Source organism: Mytilus trossulus, chromosome 7 (assembly GCF_036588685.1).
Source record: "Mytilus trossulus isolate FHL-02 chromosome 7, PNRI_Mtr1.1.1.hap1, whole genome shotgun sequence".
Classification (NCBI taxonomy): Eukaryota; Metazoa; Mollusca; class Bivalvia; order Mytilida; family Mytilidae; genus Mytilus; species Mytilus trossulus.
This window is the reverse complement of record NC_086379.1, coordinates 34,300,374-34,310,426: the sequence shown is the minus strand read 5'-3', so window position 1 is coordinate 34,310,426 and position 10,053 is coordinate 34,300,374.

Here is a 10,053-nt window from a genome sequence, read left to right as displayed (position 1 = left end):
TGACTGATTCGTATAAGTATGATATGACGTTCTTAACGAAATGTTAAACAATAATGATAGAGAGAAAAAAAACATATTTGTCGAAATTGTATAGTACTAGATTAAAATCAAACACTTTCCTGCCATGTATTTTATTAAAAAGAGAAAACAGGTTCATCTAATCCGAATGTAGTTCAGCATGATGGAAACACGTTGCAGGCCTGATAAATATCATATCCATTTTAATAAACTTAGATTCGATTGAGAACGATGGCAAGCAAAGCTAATTTGTTTACTTGTAATCTTAAAATTCCTTACAACTGAACCTTTCGTGCCGTTAACTAAGAAATAATTTAGGTTTCAACTCCTTTAGACAAAGCTGGCCGTTGATGGTTTAGCTTAACAATAAACTGCTCTTTGGTCATTTAGCTTCTTCTCTGTGCCAGTTATTATCCATCCTTGATTTGAATTATATTTAACCAGCCTCATTTTTGCACTTGTTACATGTCAGTAGACTCTGGCCTTTGTATGTCTTGTATGGTTTTAATGTACATTCATATGTTTTGTAGTAGTGATGTACATTTACACTGAACTAGTACACAATTTTATTTAGGGGTCAGCTGAGGACCACCTCCGGGTGTGGGATTTTCTCGCTGCGTTGATGACCCATTGGTTGCCTTCGGTTGTTGTCTGCTCTTCGGTCGGGTTGTCTCGTAGACATATTCACCATTTCCATTTTCAATTTTAAAATTCTCCATCCAAAAAATGCTTCAGACTCGCGAAGAAATGACTAACTTGCCTGGACGTTTCAATTGACAAAAATACTTTTAATTAAAAAATAAATTGTCATTAATTTGGTAATTTTGTTAGATAAGACATATATACCACAAGGTAAATTATTCAACTGCACGAATTTTGTCAAACCAACGAGGCAGATATTCGGTTAACACATTCGAGTGACTCAACTGCTTGCACTTAGAGAAAAACTGGGTCATGAAAAGAACATGTCACACGAAGAAGCAAGAAACTATAAACATGTACATGTCGATACATGTACAACGTCCGTTGCATTGGTATACAATAATGAATTTATATCGAATTAAAAACAATTGAATGCCATGTTTGCAAAACTTTACCATTTCTAAATTATCTTATTAAATTCATAACGGCTTTTGTCCATTTCGTAGAATTGTTTCTATATAATCAATCGTTAGCTGAACTAGATTTAAACTTCGTTACAAAATTAAAACTACATGTAGCATATTAATCTATTACAATAAAAGTTCATAATTTCAAATAAAATTTGTAGATTTAGCTAACTAAGTCCATATATTTGTATAATATAACATTAGTTAATAGTGGAACATTGTTTTAACAGTGAATTAGCTGCAATCAAAATTTGCTTGCTAGTCCTTCTCTGTAATCTATCGTGAAGGGAAGTTGTTTGATGCAATTTTTAAACATAGTCTATTTCAAAAATGATAAAAAGTTCTTTATATTGGTATGTAAAAATTTTAAACGTTTCAAATTTATGAAATTATATTCGTACATCAATTGTTTTGATACATCAAAAACAAGGACTGAAATATATTGCATTGATTAATTTTGTAATTATTCAAAATTATATCAGAAACCTAAACATAATTATAAAAAATATGAACCTGTTAAGGGGAGACAATTCTCGTTTAACTTTTTCGAATTGGCACATAATACCACGGAATGTCACTCATCATACAAATGGCACATCCATATTATTAATTAACTGCGCAATCGCGCTCCACCTTCAATGATGATTCTGAATTATAAATATAACCAAAAGTTGTTAATCTATAGAAAGTGAAGACTAATGAAAGCTAACCCACTGTAAAAATATTTTTTTGCACTTTTTTAAAACTTCCTCAGGAAAAATTCTCTAGCCACTTGACTTTCATAGCTCCAAATTAACGTTTTTACAAAATATTTGAATAAAGTAGTTACAGATTATTCGCTTCTCAAAGTGTAAGACGCCATAAAAATCGTATGCTTGCACAATCTTACCGAAATAAGGATTTAATTAAGTCCTAAACATTTTGACATTTCTTGGTTTATTTTTTTTTTATCGAAAACCGGTTTAAACAAATCACACGTACGTGTTAAGATCCGACTAAATACCTATTTCCCGATATGGTCAGGTAAAATTGCTACTACATGTAATCAAGTCTTTTTATCAAATTCCCGGAATGAATTCTATAAATACACTGCACTTTAAATAACAAAGGTTGATTTACATGGTATTATTACATAAAATACGTATAGTACATGTACTATAGATTTTTGCTCATGGTTTTTCCTCAATGACGCAATTCTTAGTACATCTACATACAATGTGTGTATTCTATTTTTCTGATTATTTTTCTGTATGTATTTGATTTCTATTAGCATTTGTATTGTTTTTGTTTATGTTGTTATTTCTTGTTTGTCTTGTTTGTCTTTTTTCTTTTTGTTTGTTTGTGTATGGTTGATAATATATGCTGAGTTTGTTGTACATTATTGGATCGTGCGTTAGAATGTGACTTGGTGAAACATAAGACCTGAAAATTGGCAATTCCTGCTTCTCCACTAGGCACGCGGCAAATCAGTCAGACCAGTACACAGCCAAATGAATCACATAATGTGTACAGATAACCATTAAATCATAACATCTTTTTGTCTATTTCGTGGAATTCTTTCGCAATATTCTTAAACTAAACTAAATTGAAATGTCATTATAAAATTTAAATGTCACCAAGTATTTACATGTATATCAGTTCCTGGAATATTGTTTTTTACCCATTTCGCTTTAAAGGGCGTCACACGTACCGAAGGTTGAATAAACAATGGAAGTATTAAATACACAATTAACGTCCTTGTTTCGTGATTGTCCTTCGTCCTGCTGTGTATGCGATAAATATCTACTGACGACATCGAATAAAGAAAGTAACAATTGTTTTATTATAATAGGTTTATCAAGGCAATCTTTCATATTGTATAATTATATTTTGTGCACTTCTTGAAATAAAATATTGTTTAAACTAAGGCAATCTTTTGACAATGATTAACATTATAAAACATTCTTAGAAATCCAGTCAAATTATAGCATTTGTTTTCCCAATAATCTGTCAATACATGAACATGATGAATAAGAAATCGTTTGGTAATGACATTTTGACATTCATCCAAAATACTCTGTACCAACATGGATGACAGAATTTAACACGTTCTTTGGCTACTGAAACCAAAACCAAAACATTATGAAAAATTATATTCTATTTATGTAAAAATGAGAACTCTTGAAATGCTTGCCTCTATACGCAACGAGACAGTATAGAAGTAGTGTCATTACAAGGAAGGAATACGTCAGATGTGTAGTCATAAATACTCGGCAAGAAAAGATTTATAATTCATTGTTTTCTGTCTGAAGCTAGGTTCACATTGCCGATCAGATCAATTCGATGAACCCGATTGTCCAAATTTCCACGACCAAGCTCAACCAAATTCTTGATCGGGCCTGTTTACGACTTCTACCCAACCGCCATCCGACTGTACACGACCTTAACTCGACAATTCACGACCCCATCAGGACTCCATCCCGACAACAAAATGAATACTTATTCGATAATTCCGATCAATTCACGATCTTTACACGATCTTTACTCGACTAGCTAGACCAAATCATTTTTTTACGATCTTAGTCTGATCTCGACCAGACCATATCGACCTGATCGTATATGGGTCGTAGGGACAATCGGGAATTGGTCGAGTATGCACAATTTTAGTAAAAAAAACGTCCGAAACTTTTATTCCCCGCCGCTTCGGAGTGGGTATTACGTGTTACACTTGTCCGTCCGTCCGTATGTGCGTACGTCCCAACAATATTAGTTTCCGTTCTCTAATTTTATTTTGCCTCAACCAAATTTTATGAAACGCCGTATACACAATGATTATTTCCATAAAACACAGTTAAAATGCAAATTTGGGTGGCCGTTCTTGAGTAATGACCCTTTATAATGTTATATATGCTAGCTGGGGTATTATCAGTGTCTCATGCACACATTTTCCGTATATTTGGTTATATTCAGGTTCGAATAAAATCATACATTTAAAACATCTATATAGAAATAAAGCAATTGGATTTGTGGGCAAGGTGGTAAGAGCTCAGAGAGACAGGTAAATAGCTGTAACGGAGCTTGGAGAGTGAAAAGAAGACGAACAAGCAGGTGTAGACAGCAAGGGGTGCCGAGAAATCTAAGTGAGGCAGTGGCTGACACGTCGACCACATGTGGGCAGTATGAGAGACTTGCACTAACTTAACAAGGAGGAACCCAATGCTTACAAAAATTTCCCCATAGTGGACACTGATATGTAATGGTAGTTGTATTGGTCTCAGTTTTTGAGTAATTTTAGACAATATTTTGAGTTATGACAAGCAAGAACACGTTTAGATAATTGATTTAATGTTAAAGTTAGAAAGAAATGCATCGTTTGAACTAACAAAACGACAAACGACAAACAGAAGACGCATGAGAAGCGAGTGTATAGTTTGCCAAAGTTTATGCAAACTTTGTAAAAGTATGTTAGAAACAAATGATCAAAACGTGTGCACGCTGAACTGTTTGTATCGTTAGTGTAAGAACGAAATTCGCTCCAAATAAAAAAAAAACATTTGTCTCCTTTTTGTGTGAAATTACGTAAAAAAGGTTCGAATGAAAAAGAAAATTGACAGTAATTTGACCTATAGTTGTTATTAATCATTTCTGTGTCATTTGGTGTTCTGTGAACTACATCTTCTTTGTTTATACTAGTACAAACATTTCTGGACAAACGAAAAATACGGACAGTCAAAACAGAAAATCGCCCATAAAACAGGTAAATATAATCTTGATCGATGTTCTTATAAACCAACTTCGAAAGATAACTTAGTCGTCAGCAGTCTAATAATGAATATTATTGCACAATTACTTTCATATTTGAAAAATCAGCCGTTGCCAACATTGCAGGATATTCTTCCCTTCCGGAACACCTGAGTTCATCCCAGGTTTTTGTTGGGTTATGTGTTGCTATGATTTTAGTTTTCTATGTTATGTGGACTGCTGCTTGTCTTCTCGTCGGTTACCGTTTTTTGCTATGGCTGTGTCACTTTGTTTTCGACATTTGAGTTTGATTGTTCCTTTGGTGTCTTTTGCCTCTCTTTTAAAATGTTACCTCTCCTTGCAAAAGTTAAGACACGTACTGTACATGGAGGAATTTTTGTACAGTTAAATATGATGTTGCCAATATATTTTTGCGGAGACAGAGTTAAGAGAGTTAATCAGATCTGCACAAAGGTTTAGAGAATCGTGTAGCAGTCATGTGTTCTCGTGTATGGGCGAGTAGAGATTTAAGAGTGGTCGAAATTTTTCGCGAAGGGATCGGGTATTGGTCGAGTTGGTCTTGGGTAAAATAAATAAAGAAGTCGCAGTGATCTGGAAGCGATCGGACATTGGTCGAGTTACTCTGAAAATGATCGGACATTAGTCGAGAAAAGGTCGAAATGATCGAGTACTGACCGGAAATTTTGTCATATTCCGACCAAACTCGATATCTACACGATCCATTCCCGATCAATTCGACCGCTACTCGAAGAATTCTCGATCTCTTCTCGAGTGACTTGCTTCTCGATCCTTACTCGATTGTTTTTGACATGTCAAAACTTTCGGGTAGATAGACAGATCGATGACGAGTAGGGTAGACTATCCCGAACATCCTTGTCGATTGAGTCAGACCAGTCTCCCGATCACGTAATTTGTCTTGATCGGGCTTGATCGAGTTGATCTGATCGGCAGTGTGAACCTAGCTTTATGGATATTCATGTTGTGCTTTTGAATGCTGTACATAGAATCTTACTCCGTGGCTTGAGAGAATGTATATAGAGTGCTTTTATCTTTTAAACTGACTAATCTTGCTTGAAAGCCTAATTTCACCTCTCCGTGGTGAGCGGGGGACAACAGTTATATATATACATGTAATAATTGACAATTCATAACATGTGAACAACTGGCTAACGAAAGAGTTTTATAATGACGAATAAGAAATAACATTCACTTGTAATCTACCTGTACACAATCGGCACAAATGAAAGAAAAAATCGGCGCAAATGCAAAAGGCCGATTTTATTTACAAGGCAAAAATATACCCCTGGATCAACGTGTCATACGTAAATAATAGATTGTTTGATAAATTATGATTTTAATATGCAGAACTCGGATATTGAATTTGTTCAATTGAATTCGCACAAAATAAAAAAAAAAACAACAACAATGTTACTCCATTGAATCAATGAAAGCAATTCAAATTCCAAATTTAAACAAATTTATATCAAACTGTAATAACATGTGCGCTAATTTTTTTCTCAAAAACAGAAATCTCCTTTTCTGGTGTTTACGTCATCAAAAGTTTCGATTTGGGGTTGAAAAAGAAAAGTTAAAAACAGATATTCTTCTATTCCAAAGAGGAAACAACTGAAAACAGCAAATTAAGTGTAAAATTCAGCAGTTAATAATCTTAATATGCAGTTGGAAAGTGGAGCATACTGACCGATTTCTGAAATTTACAAAGGTGAAACAAATGTGTATGCTGCTTTTGTGAAGTACTTATATAACACAAGTGTATCTAATATGAAGAATTGTCCCTTCTTGTAATAACTTGAAGTGTAACTTGGACAACGTGTGGTATTGTTTAAAATCTCACTTTGCTAGTTTAATTTTTTTTTTCTCGGGTGACTTTCCGCTTCATCTAATGCTAGCATTTAAAATATCACTCAAATTGTCAAACTTCTTCCATCAGATATATCCATTAAACAAAATATAAATAAGTGGGATTTAAAAAGAAAATGTATTGTTGAACAATATTGTATTGTGTATAATGTAAGGATGTCGATAATGTTTTTTTGTGTGCATTTCCTTGAATTGAAAAAGTCCTCTTAACACAACAAATAGCTAGAGATCAAAACACCATACTTTGCATTCTTCATACGGAAATAATACATGTACACTATTGTCTATGTCGTGTATAATTTGTCCATGACTTTTGTATTCAATGAAGGTCATATCAACCAACTTCACATAATATGATCTAAATACCAAAGTCATAGAAACGTCAAATGTATAGATAACTAAGATAATTCATCCACTGTTGACCTATTAACTTTCATGAATATAGGTCTCGAATATCTTTAAATTATAACAAGCCTACTTAAAACAGTCATGATAAACCAGGGATATAATCCTAATTGATCAACAGAACCTGAATCTGTATATCAAATTTGTTTAGGTTATAATGTCTTTGACTCAAAAGACTGTGGAAAATGGATAAAACAGTTTTTGAATATTGGACGTCTGAAGAATTTTGATCTGTCCCAAGTCAGGAAGCTTTTATTAGTTTTGTATATTTTTGTTTCAGTTGTTGTTTTTTTCAGTTCATTTCATTAAGTGTGGCGGCCAATTTCTCTGAACAAGTACACATTGTGTGTATAGGGGCCAGCTGAAGACCACCTCTGGTTACTTGATTTTCTCGCTGTGTTGAATACCCATTGGTGGCCTTCGGCTGTTATCTACCCTTAGATCGGGTTGTTTTCTCTTTGAAACATTCCCAATATCCGTTCTCAATTTTATTGTTGAGTTTATAACTTTCTGAGTTTTGAGTTCTGTAAAAATTACATAAGGGAGAAACCATCTGAGTCAGAATTTTGTCAATGCGAGAACATTTTTTTTTATCTATTTTTACGACGTGATCAAATTATTTTTTTCTTAACTTAATTCTACAAGGTGGGTTTGAGGGGGGGGGGGGGGGTAGTAAAACTGGATTTAGAATATATTTTGCTGTCATCTGTTTGACCAGGTTTTTTTTTATTATCAAATTGGGGATCAGAATAATTTTTTTCAAAAAAAAACCACAACATATTAAGACCACCATCCCCCCCCCCCCTTAAGAATTAAATGCTATGGTCAAACTCCAGTTAAGTGCTTGATTTAAGAAGAAAAAATGAGATTTAAGACACAACACAACAGGTATTCAACGACATGGGCCATTTGTTTGCCAGTATTCCCATGCTTGAAACATTTTTTTCTCTCTTCAAAATGAATTTTCTATAATATAAGAATTTGTCTCCCTTTGCCGATACCAGTGGGGAAAATTCAAACATACAATGAAGACCTGTTGGTGACCTTCTGCTGTTGTTTTTTATTTGGTCGGGTTGTTGTCTCTTTGACACATTCCCCATTTCCATTCTCAATTTTATGTACGTAGTACAGAAGCCCTGGAGTGCCATGCAAAAAAAAAATTTCAACTTGTGCGCACAAGTTACCAACAAATACCTGACTACTCTGAGTAAATAAACAAACCACACCAACCACAAACACCTGACTAGTCCAAGTAAATAGACAAACCACACCAACCACAAATACCTGACTACTCCGAGTAAATAGACAAACCACACCAACCACAAATACCTGACTACTTCGAGTAAATAGACAAACCACACCAACCACAAATACCTGACTACTTCGAGTAAATAGACAAACCACACCAACCACAAATACCTGACTACTTCGAGTAAATAGACAAACCACACCAACCACAAATACCTGACTACTCCGAGTAAATAGACAAACCACACCAACCACAAATACCTGACTACTCCGAGTAAATAGACAAACCATACCAACCACAAATACCTGACTACTCTGAGTAAATAAACAAACCACACCAACCACAAACACCTGACTACTCCGAGTAAATAGACAAACCACACCAACCACAAATACCTGACTAATCGAGTAAATAGACAAACCACACCAACCACAAATACCTGACTACTTCAAGTGAATAGACAAACCACACCAACCACAAACACCTGACTACTTCGAGTAAATAGACAAACCACACCAACCACAAACACCCGACTACTCCGAGTAAATAGACAAACCACACCAACCACAAATACCTGACTATTCTGAGTAAATAGACAAACCACACCAACCACAAATACCTGACTACTCCGAGTAAATAGACAAACCACACCAACCACAAACACCTGACTACTCCGAGTAAATAGACAAACCACACCAACCACAAACACCTGACTACTTCGAGTAAATAGACAAACCACACCAACCACAAAAACCTGACTACTCCGAGTAAATAGACAAACCACACCAACCACAAATACCTGACTACTTCAAGTAAATAGACAAACCACACCAACCACAAATACCTGACTACTTCAAGTAAATAGACAAACCACACCAACCACAAATACCTGACTGCTCCGAGTAAATAAACAAACCACACCAACCACAAACACCTGACTACTCCAAGTAAATAGACAAACCACACCAACCACCAATACCTGACTACTCCGAGTAAATAGACAAACCACACCAAACACAAATACCTGACTACTCCCAGAAAATAGACAAACCACACCAACCACAAATACCTGACTACTCCGAGTAAATAGACAAACCACACCAACCACAAATACCTGACTACTTCGAGTAAATAGACAAACCACACCAACCACAAATACCTGACTACTCCGAGTAAATAAACAAACCACACCAACCACAAATACCTGACTACTCCGAGTAAATAGACAAACCACACCAACCACAAATACCTGACTACTTCGAGTAAATAGACAAACCACACCAACCACAAACACCTGACTACTCCGAGTAAATAGACAAACCACACCAACCACAAATACCTGACTACTCTGAGTATGCGTATGGTCGGGGTAATTAACACTCTGTTACAGATTACTTTTCATACTTCTAAACTCTTCATATGGTATGACCGTTCATTCAAAATACGCTATCATAAAGGTAATTTTATCATTATATTATAATAAAAAGATAAAGCTAAATAATAATAAAAAGTTTCACATAGTTACTTAATTTTACTTAATTGTCAAATTTAAAGTAAACACATTTTATACCGATGGTCATTACCGATTTGTTATTACGAGTAATGGCAATATGTCGACTTAAAAATTAAATTCCAAAAATTTCTTAATGA